Source organism: Somniosus microcephalus, chromosome 15, assembly GCF_052327205.1.
Source record: "Somniosus microcephalus isolate GS21.2 chromosome 15, FLI_Smic_1.0, whole genome shotgun sequence".
NCBI lineage: Eukaryota > Metazoa > Chordata > Chondrichthyes > Squaliformes > Somniosidae > Somniosus > Somniosus microcephalus.
In genome coordinates, this window is record NC_141001.1 from 59019617 (window position 1) to 59040919 (window position 21303).

Here is a 21303-nt window from a genome sequence, read left to right on the forward strand (position 1 = left end):
CCCGCATACACTCCAAGAACTCTTCCTCAAGTCTATCTTTGCCAATTTGCTTTGTCCAATCAATATGAAGATCAAAATCTCCCATGATTATAGCTGTACATTTCTTACAAGCCTCTAATATTTCTTGATTTATACTCTATCCTAGTGTGTGGCTACTGTTTGGGGGCCTGTAGACCACTCCCAGCAGTGACTTCTTATCCTTATTATTTCATATCTCCACCCAAACTGATTCTACGTCTTGATCTTCTAAGCCAATATCATTTCTCACTACTGCACTGATCTCATCCCTTTTTAACAGAGCTACACCACCTCCTTTTCCTTTCTGCCTATCCTTATGAAATGGCAAATACCCTTGAATATTCAGTTCCCAGCCCTGGTCACCTTGCAACCATGTCTCTGTAATGGTTATCAGATCATACCCATTTATTTCTATTTGTGCTGTCAACTCATCTATCTTGTTACGAATGCTGTGTGCATTCAGATATAGAGCTTTTAATTTAGTCTTTTTCCCTACTCTGACCCCCCTTTCTGATGCACTCTTGTGTGTATACGCTCTGTCCCTTCCTGTCAGATTCTGGTTATCATTACCTCTGTTGCTACCCTGCACTTTTGCCTTCTCATTTTTCTCTGACTTTTCAATTTTCTGCTCAGCGGATCCTTTCCCCCCCCCCCCCCCTCCCCCGCCACTATTTAGTTTAAAGCCCTATCTACAGCCCTAGTTATTCGATTTGCTAGGGCACTGGTCCCAGCCTAGTTCAAATGAAGTCCATCCCGACGGAACAGCTCCCTCTTACCCCAGTACTGATGCAGTGCCCCAAGAATCGAAACTCATTTCTCCCACACCAATCTTTTGAGCCACTCGTTCATCCCTCTGATCTTATTTACCCAATGCCAATTTGCACATGGCTCAGGTAGTAATCCAGAGATTATTACCTTTGTAGTTCTGCTTTTTAATTTAGTCCCTAGCTGCTCAAACTCCCTCAGCAGAACCTCTTTCTTTGTCCTACCTATGTCGTTGGTACTTACATGGACCACAACAACTGGATCTTCCCCTCCCACTCCAAGTTCCTCTCGAGCCCAGAGGAGATGTCCTTTACCCTGGCACCGGGCAGGCAACACAGTCTTTGGGACTCACGCTCTTGGCTGCAGAGACCAATGCCTATCCCCCTAACTATACTGTCCCCTACCACTACCACATTTCATTTTGCTCCCCCCCCCCCCCACTTGAATGGCTCCTTGTACCACAGTGCTGTGGTCAGTCTGCTCATCCTCCCTGCAGTCCCTGCTCTCGTCCACACAGAGTAAGAACCTCATAACAGTTGGACAAGAGCAAGGGCTGAGGCTCCTCCACCACTACCTCCTGGGTCCCCATAACTGCTTCGCTCGTAGTCACACCCACTTGACCCTGACCACGGATCAAATTTGAATAAATTAATCTAAGGGGTGTGACTGCCTCCTGGTACACAACGTCCAGGTAACTCTCCTCCTCCCTGATGTGTCAGTGTTTGAAGCTCGGATTCCAGCTCATCAACATGGAGCCAAAGTTCCTCGAGCAACCAACACTTACTGCAAATGTGGCTGCCTTGGACCTCAATGGTGTCCACCAACCTCCCACATTTTGCAGCAGTAACACATCGTCTGCCTTGCTATCTCTAATATATTTAATTAATTAAGTGTTTAAGTGAACATTTAGTTTTTAATCCTGGCTCTTAATTTGAACCAATGCCCAAGAAAAAGAGAAATACTGACCAACCAATTGCTTCCCTGTTTTCCTGTGATGTCACACTTTGGATCTTTCTACTTCTTACCCTCCCAGGTCGGTTGGCGCTGCATGGGCTCGCTGTCTTGTAGTCCCGCTGGTCGGCTCACTGGCATCCTTTTATCTCCGGCCTGCTCGCGCTCTCCTGTAGTCCCACTGGTCAGCTCAGTGGTGCACTTTTATCTCCGGCCCGATCTCCCGCTCTGTTGTAGTCCCGCTGGTCGGTTCAGTGGTGCCCTTTTATGTTTGGCCCGCTCCCGCCCTCCTGTAGTCCCACTGGTCGGCTCAGTGGTGCCCTTTTATCTCCAGCCTGCTCCTGCTCTCCTGTAGTCCCACTGGTCGGCTCAGTGGTGCCCTTTTATCTCCAGCCTGCTCCTGCTCTCCTGTAGTCCCGCTGGTCGGCTCAGTGGTGCCCTTTTATCTCCAGCCTGCTCCCGCTCTCCTGTAGTCCCACTGGTCGGCTCAGTAGTGCCCTTTTATCTCCGGCCCGCTCCCGCTCTGTTGTAGTCCCACTGGTCGGTTCAGTGGTGCCCTTTTATCTCCGGCCCAATCTCCCGCTCTGTTGTAGTCCCGCTGATCGGCTCAGTGGTGCCCTTTTATCTCTGGCCCGATCTCCCGCTCTGTTGTAGTCCCACTGGTCGGCTCAGTGGTGCCCTTTTATTTCTGGCCCGATCTCCCGCTCTGTTGTCGTCCCACTGGTCGGCTCAGTGGTGCCCTTTTATCTCTGGCCCGATCTCCCGCTCTGTTGTAGTCCCACTGGTCGGCTCAGTGGTGCCCTTTTATCTCCGGCCCGCTCCCACTCTCCTGTAGTCCCACTGGTTGGTTCAGTGGTGCCCTTTTATCTCCAGCCAATGTGGAAAACTGCCCAGGTATGTCCTGTCTACAAAATGCAGGACAAATCCAATCTGGCCAATTACCGCCCCATCAGTCTACTCTTAATCATCAGCAAAGTGATGGAAGGTGTCATCGACAGTGCTATCAAGTGGCACTTACTCGCCAATAACCTGCTCACTGATGCCCAATTTGGTTTCCGCCAAGACCACTCAGCTCCCGACCTCATTACAGCCTTGGTCCAAACATGGACGGGCCTGAAAGGGTGGTAGAGGCAGAAACCCTAACCACGTTTAAAAAGTACTTGGATGTGCACTTGGGATGCTGTAACCTGCAGGTCTAAGGACCTAGAGCTGGGAAGTGAGATTAGGCTGGATAGCTCTTTATTGGCCGGCGCGGACACGATGGGCTGAAATTGCCTCCTTCCGTGCTGTAACTTTCTATGATTCTATGGACAAAGCAGCTGAATTCCAGAGGTGAGGTGAGAGTGACTGCCCTGGATATCAAGGCAGCATTTGACCGAGTGTGGCTTCAAGGAGCCTTAGTAAAACTGAAGCCGGGGAAACCTCTCCACTGGCTGGAGTCATACCTAGCACAAAGGAAGATGGTTGTGGTGGTTGAAGGTCAATCATCACAGCCCCAGGACATCGCTGCAGGAGTTCCTCAGGGCAGTGTCCTAAGCCCAACCATCTTCAGCTGCTTCATCAATGACCTTCCCTCAGAAATGGGAATGTTCGCTGATGACTGCACAGCGTTCAGTGCCATTCACAACTCCTCAGATAATGAAACAGTCCATGCCCGCATGCAACAAGACCTGGACGACATTCAGGCTTGGGCTGATAAGTGGCAGGCAACATTCGCGCCACACAAGTGCCAGGCAATGGCTATCTCCAACAAGCGAGAGTCTAACCACCGCCCCTTGACATTCAATGGCATTACCATCGCCGAATCCCCCACTATCAACATCCTGGGGGTCACCATTGACCAGAAACTTAACTGGAGCAGCCACATTAATACTGTGGCAACAAGAGCAGGTCAGAGGCTAGCTATTCTGTGGTGAGTGTCTCACCTCCTGACTCCCTAAAGCCTTTCGACCATCTACAAGGCACAAGTAAGGAGTGTGATGGAATACTCTCCACTTGCCTGGATGAATGCAGCTCCAACAACACTCAAGAAGCTTGACATCATCCAGGACAAAGCAGCTCGCTTGATTGGCACCCCATCCACCAGCTTAAACATTCATTCCCTCCACCACCGGCGTACCGTGGCTGCAGTGTGCACCATCTACAAGATGCACTGCAGCAACTTGCCAAGGCATCTTCGACAGCACCTCCCAAACCCACGACCTTTTCCACCTAGAAGGTCAAGGGCAGCAGGCACATGGAAACCCACCACCTCCAAGTTCCCCTCCAAGTCACACACCAGAAGTGTGTCGCTGATCCTTCATTGTTGCTGGGTCAAAATCCTGGAACTCCCTACCTAACAACACTGAGAGTACCTTCACCACAAGGACTGCAGCGGTTCAAGAAGGCAGCTCACCACCACCTTCTCAAGGGCAATTAGGGATGGGCAATAAATACTGGCCTTGCCAGCGATGCCCACATCCCATAAACAAATTTAAAAAAAAAGTTACGCACAGACTGGAGGTCAAACCTGAAATCTTTCATTGAATAAACTTGGTGAGCCACTGGGGGAGCTGCAGACCTATTATTTTTAAACACTTGGGCTCATTTGTCCGAAATAGTATTGCGGTCCCTTTCTACAGTGGGAAGTGCCTTTCGACTTGCAGGCAAATATTAAGTATTGGCACTGATTAATACTTGCTGCCTGAAATTATCCAGTTGTATTCATATAATACATCCATTAATAATGATTTCCTTCACAAGTCAATGTTATTGGACGGTTGTAAATATATGCACTTTTGATGCATACTCTGTATTAATGGCATGCAGTATTTTGTAAATGTAGTAAATCGTACATGTTTGCAGGCACTAAAATACTGCTAGTGGTTATCAACTTAATGGGAATGTAACACAGAGCTATCAACACTAACACGGGTTGTTCGAACAGGCCTTTGAGTTGCTTTGCTGGCTGCTTTTTAGTAGGGTGTAACGAGAGCCTCAATGAACAGTTAGTAATCAGTAAGAGAGCGAACTACTTACCCTTTCTGTTCCTGTAAAAACAGAGCTGGACCAATAATGTCCTGCCATACAGTAAGAAAAATCCAGACTAAAGCAACTTCATTTTGGTGCTCGCATCCTTTGCTATAGTGCAGATTCTTGATGTTAGCCAGTGCAGCTACAGCTTAACTTCTGATGCAGAATGAGGATAAGTCGTTGCAACTCAAGATGCTGAAATTCCGAGTGGACAGTAGGAAACAGTTTGAGCGAAGAACAGTCTTAGCAGAAAGGTACTGTGTATGATTTGCAAGTTGATTTTGGAAAGAGCACTTATTGATTCAAGCTTTGAAACGTACTGTGCTTGCTGTTCTGTTGTTGATCCGAAAGCATGTTATGCAGCAGTTCTAGCTTTGCAGCGATTTAACTCTTAACTGAATGCAACAAATAAATCATGACCCCATCATTGAATCTCTTAACAGTATTCTTTCTAAAGCAAAATCTTTGCTATAGAATTACTGTTAGTAAATTTGTGTGGGGATAGGAGAAAGAAATAGCTATTATTTGAGTGATCAGTTTAAGAATACATTATCTCAGTAATGTTGGGTAACGTCCCTTTGAATGATTACTTTAAGAGTATGTTGAGAGAGCAATGTTAGGTAATGGTCACTGAAAAGAGCTGACTTTATAGGGATAGGTCGAGAGTAAATTATGTCTCCTCTTCACCCCCTCTTTCCCCCCCCCCCCAAAAAACCTGCTGTGTTTTATTAATTTTGCAGTTTTCTTCCTCTCCATCCCATTAAGGCGTTGACGCTAACTGTGGTGCAGTTCCATTAATTGATGGCACTCTAGTATCTGACCCAAGTGACCAGCCTTGATATGTGAGCTTACTGAGTGTTGACAGGATATTCGATTTATGGGGGAATCACAGTGAGCCTGAACCTGCGCTCACCTGGCATTGACACATGTGCATTTTGTAGGAGAAGGTGTTAGTGATAGGGAGCGGGAACCCTGGCTGAAGCTTTTACCCCTTCCTAGTCCAAGGGCATTAAGTTTTACGTGTAGAAGTACAAATTTTAAAATGAAGGGGAAAATCAGCTAGAAACTTTTCATCCAATGTATAATAGAAAGGAAATTGCAACGCTCAAAAAATAAAAACGGCAGTTAATTTGAAGATAAAATAGTTAAATAGATATTTTCTTGATATAGTTACTGGAGAGGATAATAGTTGTAAAGCCTGTGGGTTGTTTAGTTAATTAATACACAGACTCCAAGAGTAACTTAAAACAGGACTTTACTATTCGAAGGTCAGGGCGAATCTGCCCAATAACTCCTGGCACAACACTTATATACTGGTGTGGTCACCGTCGGTATTACCGTATACAGAAGCCAAACAAAGTAGTGCCACACCTAAAATAGTTCTCTCAAAGGTGAACGGTTACATACAATAGTTCTCTTAAAGGTAGACGGGTACATACACTACAATAGTAACTTTCTTTTTAATTTTTGTAGTACACCCAATATCCTCAACAATTTTGAAGCCAGTTTGGCAGAGGCTCTTGTTAACAGAACATGAGGTTAACCAATCCCCCAGAGCTGATGGCATATTTTCTAGGGTGCTGAAGGAGACCAAGGAGAAAATCTATGGGATCCTCGGCATCATGAAGGACTCATTAGGTACCAGTGAGATTTCATTGAACTAGAAATCAGAAAATATAGTGCCTATATTTAAAAAGGGAAACAAATCTAACCAGGCAACTCTAGGCCCATTTCCCAACATCAGCAGCAGGCAAAATAACAAAAATGATTTGCATGAGCAGGGTGGAGTAGTACCTGTCTAGCAATAATTTAATAAGAAATGGGCAGCATGGATTGAACGGGGAAGATCCTGTCTGGAAAAACATCTCTCCAGTTAAAGTAGAGAGTGGACCTCTTTATGCTATGGTTTATTTGAACTTTCAGAAAGCTTTCGATAAAAGTTGCACATGCAACACTTTTATTAAAAGTAAAAGCCTCATAAATTCAGGATAGAACCTTGGACTGGATAAGAATTTGGTTGCAATATAGGAAGTGAGTCATCATGAGAAGCGTAATCTTCAAATAGGGCTGGAGGGGAGAAGACTGTTGAGTGAAGTCTCTCAAGGGCCACTGCTTGGACTCATGGGAGAAATTGGGTGAGTAGCGCCACCTGTTAGCGCCTAAAGAGGCAGTCAGTGGCTGTAGTGCCACTGGCTGCGCCTCCCGCGATATTCAGCAGGGGCGCTAATGGTGGCATTAGCCTTTTGCGCTGCGCCGCTACCGATGACGTTATCGGTGTGCACAGCGCCCCATTCGCGCCCTGATCGCGATATTTGGTAGCGAACGCCGCTGTAGTGCTGTTCGCTACCCGCGCCCGGTTCACAGGGCCTTGCTGCGCCGGCAGAGACGCAAGTTAAGGTGGAGGTGCGGGGCGGCCGCTTTTTTGGCGGCCGCCTGCCAGCACCTCCGTCCCCGGCCTCCTGGTCGCCCCCCCCCCCCCGACCCCGCGGCATTGCCGGCTGTTTCCCGAGAGCCCGGCACTTCTCCTTGGTGCCGGGCTCTTTTGCCGGCACTCGTGATCGGGGATCGCGCTGCTGCAGGCCCCTCCCCCTTAACAGTGGGAGGAAGGCCTGCAGTACCGCAGCGTGCCGTGCCGCAGCGTGTGGCGCTGCGGCACATAGCGCTGCGAAATTCACTTTCAGCGCTCTAAGAGGGATGCGGAGCACCTCGAGCCGCGCCCCGTCTCCCTCTAGGGGCACTTCAACTGAATTTGCGGCGATCGTTAATGTGGCGATCGCGGCGCAAATTCCAGCACCCAGGCGAACTTTGCGCCTCAGGCCAATTTCTAGGCCATGATGTTTCTGGGTATTGAAACCAAATATAAGCTCATCAAGTTTTCAGATATTAAAACGGAAAGTAGTAGTAATATAGTTAACAGCTAAAAGATTTACAGAAGGATTTAGATTAGTTAGGCGCATGGGAGGACAAATAATAAATTAATTTTAACACTGAAAAAGGTAGTATATGCCAACATTTGTTGAAAAAGTGCACATTGTTAGTGTGCAGTGATTGAAATAGCACAGGGAGAGTTAGAAAGGGTCTGGAGTAATTGCCGACTTGTCACTTTCAATGTCTACACAATGTGGTGAATCAATTAAGCTAACAGAATGCTGAGATATACAGCCTGAGCAGTGCAAAGTTTTACCAATGCACTGGCCAGACCACAAATGGAATATAGTGCTTGGCTCTAGCCACCATTTCACAAAATGTATAGGCATTGGAAAGGGTACAGAAAAAAGGAACAAGGCTGCTTCTAAGTCTTAAGGAGTTGAGCAATGAGGAAGGACGAGCGATGCTGAAGTCCTGAAGAGCATAAAAAAGGGTTAAGAGGGGATCTTGTCAAAATATATGAAATAATAAATGGTATTGATGAAACAAACTAACATTCCTCTCTTGATCAACACCACCAAAACTTTATCAAATGTTAATTTATCTCATTTGCTGTCTGTGGGACTTTGCTGTGCATAGGTAGTTGCCATGTTTGCCTACATAAAAACAATGCTCCTTTAAAAGTCATTCACTGGCTGTGAATCGCTTTGGGACATCCTAAGGATTGATGAATTCTGTAATTGCAAGTTTGTTCGCTCTTTAATGATCTCCTATTCCTAAATGTTTTTCTGTTTTTACTCAGACATTGGCTGAACTACCCCCATATATTTTTGTATTATCTCCGCAGCCATTCCACTCCTGGTCACACTGCATTAATTCTATCAGCAAGCAGCTCACCCACATTTGTAGGGAGCGATGATTTGAAAATGAGTCATTGGTCCCTCATCGGCAGCAGTGGTGTCTATAATTTACTGCAGTGGGTAACCGAGACTTCGGTGGGACCAAATTGACCACTGTGATTAACTAGGCAAATACTTTTCAACCAATAATGTGTTTGTCCTCTCTGCAGATATTTTTCACTTGCACTAGAGTGATTGAGAGAGAAAAAAATCAGCAGCTTTGATCCCTTTGGTTGGAGCATTGCTTAATATTTTTGTTGAATAAGCAGAGCAACTCCATCATTCAAAGAGCAAGTGGAAAAAAAAATAGTATAACTCCAGGCCCTATAGTTTTAATTGATCGGTCATTTTTGCTGTTTCCTCCATTTTTACTGTGGGGAAAGTGCTTGACCTCCAGTTAGTAAGTGTCCAGGGTGTTGGGTTTCAAATCAGGAGTACTGTCTGAGGGATTGCAAGCACAGCCCATCACTCCATGGTGTCGTATGCTGGAACATTTTGGGCGTAGCAAGATATTGTTTGGGGTGATGGAGCTTGACAAAAAATTAGTGTACAAGCTTAAAAAAAGGTTACATTAGTGTAGCTGATCTCAAGACAGCCTTCATCTCTAAATTTTCCATTTGTAGAAATTTGGAAGCGGACATTGTTTTAACAAGAAGCAAAAGTTCTTTCTGATGTGTTTTGATGACTTCCCACCAATTGATTCTGGTTTGTGCAAGACAATCGTTGGCAAATAGGATGTTGTGCTGTAATCAGCAGTAAGGTCACATTAAAGAAAGTACTGCTGGTTGACTTCAGTTCCACTTAGAGAAAGCAGACTAGTCCTCCAATGGAGAGGAAACTTCCATCTAGCAAATGCAAGAGTGAATGGAGAGAAATAATGGTCTTGGTAGAGGCATGTTCAAATGACAAGATGATTGCAGGTTTGATTTCCCTTTCTACGTATGCTACAAATGTACATGGCAATACACTAAATCTATTCCTTGTAACTATTTCCTTGGTGTAAGAAAAGCTACAATCCAAGCTGCCTGTACTTTTTACCCCACCAAAAAGAGATTATTTGGTCATTTATCTCATGCTGTTTGTGGGATCTTGTGTGAGGTATTAGCCTAAAATATGTGCACAAGTTTCTAGAGTGGGGCTTGTACCCATAATCTTCCAAGTTTGGGGTGAAAGTGCTATTATACTGACTCTTGGTTCCAGAATGAGAAAAGGTCATTCAACCCACTGAAGCTCATCCCTCTAATATTCTAGCTCTCTCAGCATAGCATCCATCCATGCAGCTGTGCTTTGAGCATCCTAAAATTTGTGTTTCCATTAACCTGCCTGGTAGATCATCGCAAACTTTTATCACCCTTTGTGAGGAAGTTCTTTGGTTTAACTTTGTGTTTCAGTATTCAATACTTATGACCTGTGGACCTTATTTTTAAGCCATTTAATATTTTATTTACTTCAACAAGATCCCCATTAACCATTTTCTCTTTCCAGGGCTGACCTTTATGAACCGTTCCTCATAACTCATGTTCCTCACACTTAGGATTATTCTTGTTCTGCCTTTTTTTTTGCAATACCTGCAAATGCCCGTTGTGACCAGAACTACCCTGTGGGTCATGGTCTTTCCTCACACTAGCCATTTTGTATTGCCTTCCTGAATGAGATGTAATTGAAAACTAATTTAGAGCCAAATTGTATGCAGGTTTGTCCGTGGGTCCACAACCACCAAGTCATTTCTAATAAGGCCCTTACAGCTAATCGAGAGGAAACTTGTATCCTATTAGCTTGCCTTGGATTTGAACCACGTGATGACTTATTAACCAAGAAACACAAGCTTTTTTGTGCTTCAATGACCACAATAGCAATGTTGCAGGCTGAGTGTTTTTATGTAACTGTAACACTCTAAAAGGCATGTCATGAAACTTTTAAAAACTTTTCCCCTTCCAGTTTTTTCTCCTGTTCTTTCCCGAAGGTTCTGAGTTGAGCTATGGTGCCATGGGCACCAGCAGTCCTCTGGTACCTCATTTGTCTGTTCTTCATGTGTAAGTTTAGATAGTGAGCATTGCCACCCTATTTCACAAGAGCATCACAGCCGAGAGCTGAGTCTGATCCTCTCCGTATTCAAATACCAGCCAGAGCTCATTTGACAATGATTAGGAATTGATTTTTCTCCTCCCATAGTTCAAGGGTTCCTGAGGGCAATTGACCAAGGACTGAACCTGAGTTGATCTTAAGTCTGTGTGGCATAGCTGTACACTGGATATCAATTAAGCTCACCATAAACCTTCCAACAAATTTGTTTTCATAAGAACATAAGAAATAGGAGCAGGAGTAGGCCAATCGGCCCCACGAGCCTGCTCCGCCATTCAATAAGATCATGGCTGATCTGATCCTAACCGCCAATCTACTATCACAGAACCATCTCCTGAATCTAACAGAATTAGACACACGAAGTAGGAGCAGGATCAGGCTACACGGCCCCTGGGCCCGCTCCGCTACCCACAGGGCCATGTCCGATCCGAACCTAGACTCATGTCCAAATTCCTGCCCGCTCCCGTAACCCTTAATTCCCTTTACTTCTAGGAAACTGTCTATTTCTGTTTTAAATTTATGTAATGATGTAGCTTCTACAGCTTTTTGGGGCAGCATATTCCATGGACCTACCACCCTCTGAGTGAAGTAGTTCCTCCTCATCTCAGTTTTGAAAGAGCAGCCCCTTATTCTAAGACTATGCCCCCGAGTTCTAGTTTCACCCATCATCGGGAACATCCTCCCCGCATCCACCCGATCCAACCCCTTCACAATCTTATATGTTTCAATAAGATCGCCTCTCATTCTTCTGAACTCCAATGAGTAGAGTCCCAATCTACTCGACCTCTCCTCATATGTCCATCCCCTCATCCCCGGGATTAACCGAGTGAACCTTCTTTGGACTGACTCGAGAGCAAGTATGTCTTCTTAAGAAATAACAACAGAAAATGCTGGAAAAACTCAGCAGGTCAGGCAACATCCGTGGACAGAAATTTGAGTTGACGTTTCGGGTCGAACCCTTCTTCAAAACTGGAAAGAAAAGATAGATCGGAGGCAGGGCTGCGATCGGACAAAAGAATAAAAGAAACAAAAGAAGTAAAAAAGAGACAATAAAAGGTGTTAGCAGCTAGACGAGATGGCAATAGGCTGAGATTGGGTATAAAGTGTACAGGCAGGGCAAGGGATAGCTGCCAGGTGTGAGAGTGAAACAAAAGAAAGGGTGGGGGGCAAAGGAGTGGAAAAATTACAAGAAAAAATGAAATAGGGGCCGAGGTTATGATCTGAAATTGTTGAACTCGATATTGAGTCTGGAAGGCTGCAGAGTGCCTAATCGGAAGATGAGGTGCTGTTCCTCGAGTTTACGTTGAGCTTCCGTGGAACAATACAAGAGGCCAAGGACGGGGAGGTCCGAGTGGGAATGGAGCGTTGAATTAAAATGACAGGCGACCGGAAGCTCGGGGTCATCCTTACAGACTGAACGGAGGTGTTCCGCAAAGCGGTCACCCAATCTGCGTTTGGTCTCCCCAATGTAGAGGACACCAAAACTGTATGCAGTATTCCAGGTGCGGTCTCACCAATACCTTGTACAACTGAAGCAATACCTCCCTATTTTTATGTTCTATCCCCCTAGCAATAAAAGCCAACATTCCATTGGCCTTCTTAATCACTTGCTGCACCTGCATACTAACCTTTTGAGTTTCGTGCACCAGGACCCCCAGATCCCTTTGTACTTCAGTACTTTCCAGTTTCTTGCCATTAAGATAATAACTTGCTCTACGATTTTTCCTGCCAAAGTGCATAACCTCACACTTCCCAGTATTGTATTCCATCTGCCAAATCTCTGCCCACTTACTTAGCCTGTCTATGTCCCCTTGCAGTTTTTTTATGTCCTCTTCACTCACTACTTTCCCTCCCATCTTAGTACCATCTGCAAACTTTGATATGTTACACTCGGTCCGCTCCTCCAAATCGTTAATATAGATTGTAAAGAGTTGGGGACCCAGCACTGACCCCTGCGGAACACCACTAGTTACTGATTGCCAGTCCGAGAATGAACCATTTATCCCAACTCTCTGCTTTCTGTTAGATAGCCAATCCTCTATCCATGCCAGAATATTACCCCCAATCCCGTGATTTTTTATCTTAAGCAATAATCTTTTGTGTGGCACCTTGTCAAATGCCTTTTGGAAGTCTAAATACACTACGTCCACTGGTTCCCCTTTATCCACCCTATATGGTACTTCCTCAAAGAACTCCAGCAAATTTGTCAAACATGACTTCCCCTTCATAAAACCATGCTGACTTTGTCCTATTAAATTATGATTATCCAAATGTCCTGTTACTGTCTCCTTAATAATGGACTCCAAATTTTTACCTACCACAGATGTTAGGCTAACCAGTCTATCATTTCCAGCCTTCTGTCTACTGCCCTTTTTAAATAAGGGTGTTACATTAGCAGTTTTCCAGTCTGCCGGGACCTTTGCTGAGTCCAGGGAGTTTTGGAAAATTATTACCAATGCATCCACAATCCCTACCGTCACTTCCCTCAAGACCCTAGGATGTAAGCCATCAGGTCCAGGTGATTTATCCGCCTTGAGTCCCATTATTTTACCGAGTACCACTTCCTTAGTGATTTTGATCGTGTTTAGCTCCTCCCCCCTATAGCCCCCTGTTTGTCCAGTGTTGGGATATTCTTAGTGTCCTCTACTGTAAAGACTGATACAAAATATTCATTCAGTGTTTTTGCCATCTCCATATTTCCCACCATTAATTTCCCGGTCTCATCCTCTAAGGGACCAACATTTACTTTAGCCACTCTTTTTCTTTTTATATAACTATAAAAACTCTTACTATCTGTTTTTATATTTTTTGCTAATTTACTTTCATAATCTATCTTCCCTTTCTTAATCAATCTTTTTGTTATTTTTTGCTGTCTTTTAAAGTTTTCCCAATCCTCTATCCTCCCACTAGATTTGGCTACCTTATATGCCCTTGTTTTTAGTCGAATACTATCCTTACTTTCTTTACTTAGCCACAGATGGCTGTCTTTTCTTTTACACCCTTTTCTTCTCAGTGGAATATATATTTTTTGGAAGTTGTAAAATAACTCCTTAAATGTACACCACTGATCATCTTACCCTTTAAACTATTTTCCCAATCCACTCTACTCAATTCCGCTCTCATACCTTCATAGGCTCCTTTATTCAAGCTTAGCACGCTTGTTTGAGATCCAACCTTCACACCCTCTAATTGAATGTGGAATTCAACCATGTTATGGTCACTCATTCCAAGGGGATCCTTTACTAGGACATTTTTAATTAATCCTGTCTCGTTACACAGGACCAGGTCTAAGGTTGCTTGCCCCCTGGTCGGTTCAGTTACATACTGCTCAAGAAACCCATCCCTAATACACTCAATGAACTCATCCTCAAGGCTGCTCTGCCCAATTTGATTTGTCCAGTTAATATGATAGTTAAAATCCCCCATAATTATAGATGTTCCCTTATTACAAGCCTCAACTATTTCCTGATTGATACTCCGTCTAACAGAGTTGCAACTGTTCAGAGGCCTATAGACTACGCCCACTAGTGCTTTTTTCCCCTTATTATTCCTTACCTCCACCTAAACTGTTTCATTATTCTGATCTTTTGACCCAATATCATTTCTCTGTATTACAGTGATTCCTTCCTTTATTAACATAGCCACCCCACCTCCCCTTCCTTCCTGCCTGTCCTTCCTGATCGTTAAATAATCTGGTATGTTTAATTCCCAGGCATTGTCACCCTGCAGCCATGTTTCTGTAATGGCCACAAGATCATACCCATATGTAGTTATTTGTGCCATTAACTCGTCTATTTTGTTACGAATGCTACGTGCATTCAGATAGAGAACTTTCAAATATGTTTTGTGACACTTAGTTCCTGCTTTTGCCCTTTTTATTACTTCACCTTTTACTCCATACCTTCTGCCCCTTCCTGACACACTCTGGTTTTTAATTTCCCCACTGCTACCTAAGTCTATGACCTTCTCTGTTGTCATTTTTATTATTTGCTCTCTAGGAACCTCCCCCCCCACTAGTTAGTTTAATGCCCTCTACAGCCCTAGTTATATGATCCGCCAGGACTCTAGTCCCAGCACTGGCCAAGTGAAGCCCGTCCCAATGGAACAGCTCCCTCCTGCCCCAGTACTGGTGCCAGTGTCCCAGGAAGCAAAACCCATTTCTCCCACACCAGTCTTTGAGCCACGCATTTAACTCTCTAATTTTATTTGTCCTAGCCAAATTCGCTCGTGGCTCAGGTAATAATCCAGAGATTATTACCCTTGAGGTTCTGTTTTTTAATTTGACCCCTAGCTGCTCATACTCCTTTAACAGAACCGGCTTCCTAGTCCTATCTACGTCGTTTGTACCAACATGGACCACGACAACTGGATCCACCCCCTCCCACTGCAAGTTTCTTTCCAGCCCAGAGGAGATGTCCTTAACCCTGGCACCGGGTAGGCAACACAGCCTTCGGGACTCTCGCTCTTGGCTGCAGAGAACTCTATCTATCCCCTAATAATACTATCCCCTACCACTACAACATTTCTATTTACTCCCCGCTCTTGAATGGCCCCTTTTCCACGCTGCTGTGGCCAGGTTGCTCATCCCCCCCTGTAGTCCCTGCTTCTGTCCCCACGGAGTAAGAACCTCGAACCTGTTGGACAAGTGCAAGGGCTGCGGCTCCTCCAGCTCTACCTCCTGGATACCCGTACCTGCCTCACTCGTAGTCACACCGTCCTGCCCCTGACCATGGGCTACATCTGAATTAATTAACTTCATAGGTGTGACCACCTCCTGATACAGAGTCCAGGTACTTCTCCCCCTCCCTGATGTGTTGCAGTGTCTGAAGCTCAGACTCCAGCTCATCAACACGGAGCTGAAGTTCCTGTAGCAGCAGACACTTGTCACAGACGTAATCACCGTGAGCCTCAATGGGGTTCACCAGCTCCCACATCTCGCAACAGTAACACATCACCTGCTCCATTCTATGTAATTAGTTACATTTTTTATTGTTAGTTATGGACACCCTCTGCCTGATTTTAGATGCTAGTATCTCCTTTAATTAATTGGATTTAAATTAAATCAATCCCTCTAGTTACACCAGTTAAATGGTTTACCAACAGTCACTCTGCACCAGAAAGGTCTTATTAACTACAACCCACAGAGTTAAAGTTTGAAAAGAGCACCTAACACCCCCACTTACCCAAACTCGGAGCACTCTTTGATGACTCGCACTCAGTGCTTGCTCGCACTAGGACTGGTCTTTTTATACTGTTTGTTTGTTTACAGCCAAATGAGTCATCCCTGCTGATTGGTTAGAAAACTGGTTTCCACTGCCTGCTGTGCCAATTTACTCCTACTGCAGTGTAACCTTGTTTTACTCTTAAACCAACAGAATCCCAAATATTTAACTTTTCCCCTTTACTTAAACTGCTTAAGTAATCTTATCAAGAATGATTTAAAGAGAAATAACAATTAAAGAACTGTCACACTTGCCCAAACTCAGAGCACTCTTTGATGACTCGCACTCAGTGCTTGCTCGCACTAGGACTAATTAATACTAATTAATGTTTGCTTTGTGAACTGAAATTTGCAGTGCACCTTTAGTCTAGACAATAGACACCTAGATGCTGTAGTGTAATTATACAGATCGATTCAAAATCTAGGGGAAACGATGCTTCCGGTCATCATGTATCAGTAAAATTATGAAAGAATGAGCTTGCAGTTTCACTAATTTTGTAGTGATGAGAAGTAGTGACCAGCCAAATCCTCCCTCTGCAGGGAAGTGGCTTTGAGCCCAAGATCAGCCATGATCTTATTGAATGGTGGAGCAGGCTTGAGGGGCCAAGTGGCCTATTCCTGCTCCTATTTCTTATGTTCTCCCCTGATGATGGAGACAGAAAATGTTAAAGGTAGCATGTGAGTTAAGAGTACCCAACTGTGGAAGGTAGTTTAATGAGCAGTTTCCACAATATAACTGTTGTTTTAAATGGAATCATGGCCCGTATTTTTATTGCAGCAACTTTTAATCATTTATCTTATGTACCTTTAATGACTGGTCTTTACTATGGTAATTTGTTTTATTTGCACATTTTAAGATCTGTTAATTAAGAGCTGTTCAAGTGGAAAAGATTTAGTGCAGCTGATGGCTACCCTCAATGTAACCATTTAATTTGGCCTGCAATGAGGACCAAACTGTAGAAACCACCCTCTAACACAATTGGAGCAGAACGAAGAATGTGTTAAATTGTGACTGGCTCACAGCAAAAGATAAGGTCAATATGCAGACCATACAGTCACTCACTGAGTTTGATAAGCTAGTATGTTATATATGCACCAGGTGGTGTAATAGCATGTTGGTGTATACATGAACCACGCCAGCTCTTAACCCAATAGTGCTCTATTGTTTACCTTGGCTGTACCATCTGCAGGAAGCACTAAGCAGAAGTGAGGTAAATACCACAGGGGGGCGAAGATAAAGCCATCGGGACATCTTGAATCATATTACTAATTGACCTACCAACTCTCTCCAGTGGCATAAACAAAAGATTCCGCTCTTTTGGATGGCCTCCCTTTTTCCACCCTCAATAAACTTGAGCCTGTACTCTAACTTGCACCAGAATTGGAGGAACGCAAATATCTCGGAGGTTACAGAGATAGGTTCACTCATCACCCCTGCGCTCGCTGAGCTACATTGGCTCCTGGTCCACCAATGTGTCAATTTAAAAATTCTTAGCTTCATGTTCAAACCCCTCCATGGCCTCGCCCCCTCCCTTTCTCTGTAACCTCCTCTAGCCCTATGGCACTCTGAGAACTCTGCCTTCCTCCAACTCTAGCCTCTTGTGCATCGCCCACTTCCTTCACCACACCATTGGCGACTGAGCCTTCGCACATCTAGGCCCAAAGCTCTGGAATTTCTTTGCCAAACCTCTCCACTCTCCACACCTATCTCCCCCTTTAGGATGCTGCTTAAAACTGACCTCTTTGACTAAGTGTTTGGTCACATGTCCTAATGTCTCCTTCTTTGGCTCAGTGTCAATTTTTATCTGATTATGTTCCTGTGAAGCATCCTGGGATGTTTTGCTACAGTAAAGGCGCTATATAAATGCAAGTTGTTGTCCTGAAACACGTTCGCCATCCTGCTGAGCAGGAAATGGTATGTAACATAAATTGCGGGAGGGGGCGTTGGAGAAATCTAAAGGAAGGGCGAATCGGTTTTTGTTAAATTGGGAGTCAACAAAATCAAAATTCCCAGTGTTTTTCTTAGCCATCACTGCTACTTTTATTTTAAAAATTCTAATCTGAGTGAACAGCTGTGGCAATGATTAACATCCTGACATCTTTATGCTGTGCAAGGTAAAGTAATGCTGATATTACTACTTTGTTTGTCAGACCTTTTTGTATTCAAGATAGAAGATTGTGTGTCATTTTTGAAAAAACTTCACATGCAAACACCAAGGTGATGTTTTCCATGAGTTGCATGTCATCGGACTGGAAAGGCTTTACCAAGCATGTTTTTATGAAGACAGTGCCTCTCAGTATCACTAAGAATATTTAAGATTTACCTTATCTGCTTTTAACAACAGATTAATTGCCAGAACTCACTAACTCAGTGAGCTTCAGTTAATGTCCTTAATACAACATCTGTTCAGGAGTTGCACAGCCATCCATGCATTATGCCATAATTTGAATTATTATTCAGTGCAACTTGTCTGTGGTAATGTGGTTTGGGTAATGTGCTAGGAATGTCCTGAGCATAAATGTGCTAGGAATAAAAAAGAGCTGAATGTGCTTGTGCTTTTCTGGTGGATACCCATTTTTAATGTATGACTAGTGATTAATTTCACAACTTGTTTGGAATGCTTTGCACCATTGAGAAAATTCTGTCCAGCCATAAACCACTGTCTGTTGTTTGTACCTGTGCTTGCACTGGCTGCTTGCTATGAGCATTTAGTTGCTTCTGCAAAAATTGGATTGCATATTTAAGTTAATGGTGTGCTATATAACTTCATATTTAGTGCTGTTACTCAGCCTATTTTACATATAATCGGTACGTTTACACTTGAGCCTCTGTGCTTTAATATGCTTGAGGTGTGATGCTCTGAATTCATCACCTGAAATTGCTCTCTGCAACTGATGTGTAATCACCATATTTTCACAGCTCACAATTCTCTCTCTAAACAAAACCCAAGATTGGAAGTTTGCAGCGTTTATGATGAGAGGGTTATCCAATGAGGAGCGATGGAGTAGATTGGACTTATACTCTCTGGAGTTTAGAAGAATGAGAGGTGATCTCATTGAAACATAAGATTTTAAGTGGGGTTGACAAGGTAGATGCTGAGAGGTTGTTTCTCCTGGCTGGAGAGTCTAGAACTAGGGGGCATAGTCTCAGCATAAGGGGTCACACATTTAAGATTGAGATGAGGAGAAATTTCTTCACTCAGGGTTGTGAATCTTTGGAATTCTCTACCCCAAAGGGCTGTGGATGCTGAATTGTTGAGTATATTCAAGGCTGAGATAAATAGACTTTTGGACTCCAGGAGGAATCAAGGGATATACAGATCAGGCGGGAAAGTAGAGTTGAGGTCGAAGATCAGCCATGATCTTATTGAATGGCGGAGCAGGCTCAAGGGGCCGGATGGCCGACTCCTGCACCTAATTCTTAAGTTGAGTTGAGTATTTTTCAGTTTGAATGAACGTAGTATGAAAATATCACACATCCACTATTGTGTTTCATAAGATCTGACTGAAAATGCTGATTATTGACAAAGTATATGGAGAGGAGGAGATTATCTGAAACGTCTGAGAATATTCCTTTAAATTAGCAGTGTTTAAAATCCTATTGAATTAACATGACATAATGTTGAGCGTGTGTGTTATATGCCTGTACTTTCAAAGTTATCAGAAATATACTGACTTGTGTGAAAGAAAATCCTTAACCCAAAAATGTACTTGCATTCTGATAGTAAGTGCTCTGTTCAAGTATATGGTCAGTTTTATTTCTAGGATGTGCTCCCCTTTACAGAACGACGCATGACTATTTTATATGACGACAGTCAGTACAGCCTTGTAAAGGATCCTTGGTGATTTGAGCTGCCTTGTGACATTTTGCAGATAACGCCTGCTTCAGAAGATTCTGCAAAAACTGTCTTTCAATCATAAAATGAAGTCCTGGGCATAAAATGGATTCTTTAGTAAAACCTTTCCCGTTAGTATTCCAAACAGCTCCCATCACTGGAGATGGAGGCTTTGTTTTCCACCAGTGGCCTTGTGCCTCCATCAAAAATGACTTGCATGCCCAGAGGCCCTCGAGCTACTTCCTTTTATAGTGCTGCTGGTCAGACTTCCATCAGCAGCAACACTGGTATCAGATTGGCTTAAGATTTAATCCTTTGTTTCAGCAGAATAGTCGAAGAGCTGTGGGAGAAATGTACATTTAACCTGCAGTCAAATGGTTCAAAGTTCTGAACATTCTGACTTCAGTAAGCAAGCTATTTGTTTTCAGAATATTTAGCGTGGCGTGCGTTTTAGAAACATTACCTCTTCTTCGTCTTTTTATGATGTGGTACAACAGTAGAAAAATGTTCAGTACTTCACAATGCAAATAAAATATTAATTGCTTTACTGACGTATAAATGCATGACTATAGAACCTCCCAATCCTGAAGGCTGAGGGGGTTGCACAGTTCTGACTTCATATGCTGGGAGTGGGAGTAGTGTTAAGTACTCCCTGCCCTGTTTGAAAGTTGATAATTTGATTTTTGTGATACAGCTGTGGCATTTTAACTGAACAGGGGCAGACTAGTGGCATAGGACATTAGTGTTCTGCTTGCCGTAAAATGTGCGTGCAGTATCCCTTACTGGTAGTTCCCTATCTGACCAATGCACCTGATACTTCCTCAGATGGCTATCAAAAACGTCACCATAGGGAGAGAGGCACTGCAGCCAAATATGATGCATCTACCACTACCCTGGCTACCAGTAACTAATTCAGTACAGACCAGGATTGAACCTGGGAAATTCCTGTTCTGTGTAGCACAGTTATACACTGGACAGTGCATTCATCAATTGAACTGTCAAGGCAGTTCTACCCATTATTTTTATAACTCATGCGAGTGTTTATAACAAGTGAAAATAAGGCTTTAAAAAAAAATTATTTATGGGATGTGGGCGTCGTTGGCAAGGTCAGTATTTATTGCCCATCCCTAATGGCTGATCTAGTGTTTTGTGTAAGATATTTTCTTCTTCCAATTTTGTAGCTGTGGTGTGTGGTAACATTTTATGACAATGTTCCAACTATTATATAGTGCCACAGCAGCATTCTTGCCTCTGTTTGAAGGTTGTGGGTAAAGCCCCACTCCAGGATTTGAACACATAATCGAGGTTGACACTTCAGTGCAGTATTCCGGGAGTGTGGCATTGTTGGAGGGTGCTGTCTTTTGGTTCAGATGTTAAACAAGACATTAAATCAAGGTTATGTCTTTCCTCCGATCCCATGGTGCCATTCAAAGAAGATCGGGCAGTTCTCCCAAGTGTCCTGGCTAACATGTCAATACCACCAAAAACAGGTTAATTGTTTAGGAATCTCACTGTGGGTCTGTGCAGTGTACAAATTAGTTGTCACATTTGCCTGAATAATAAGTGACTACACTTAAACAATATTTCATTGGGTAATTTGGGGTGTCTTGAGACCATGAAATATACTGTGTGAAAATTTGAAAATTCTTCT

General features: G+C 43.8%; 1 protein-coding gene across 10 annotated transcripts in view; it reads left to right on the forward strand.

The window, feature by feature from the left end:
* The window catches only part of plekha7b (pleckstrin homology domain containing A7b), a 652966-nt gene that overhangs the window by 401879 nt on the left and 229784 nt on the right, over positions 1-21303 (forward strand). Inside the window, exon 1 of one of the 10 annotated variants that reach the window (XM_086007871.1) lies at positions 18739-18863. The exons of the other annotated variants lie outside the window; for them this stretch is intronic. The gene's annotated coding sequence lies outside the window, so the exon portion shown is untranslated. Of the gene's footprint in view, positions 1-18738; positions 18864-21303 lie in introns of those variants that run through there. 10 annotated transcript variants of the gene reach the window in all.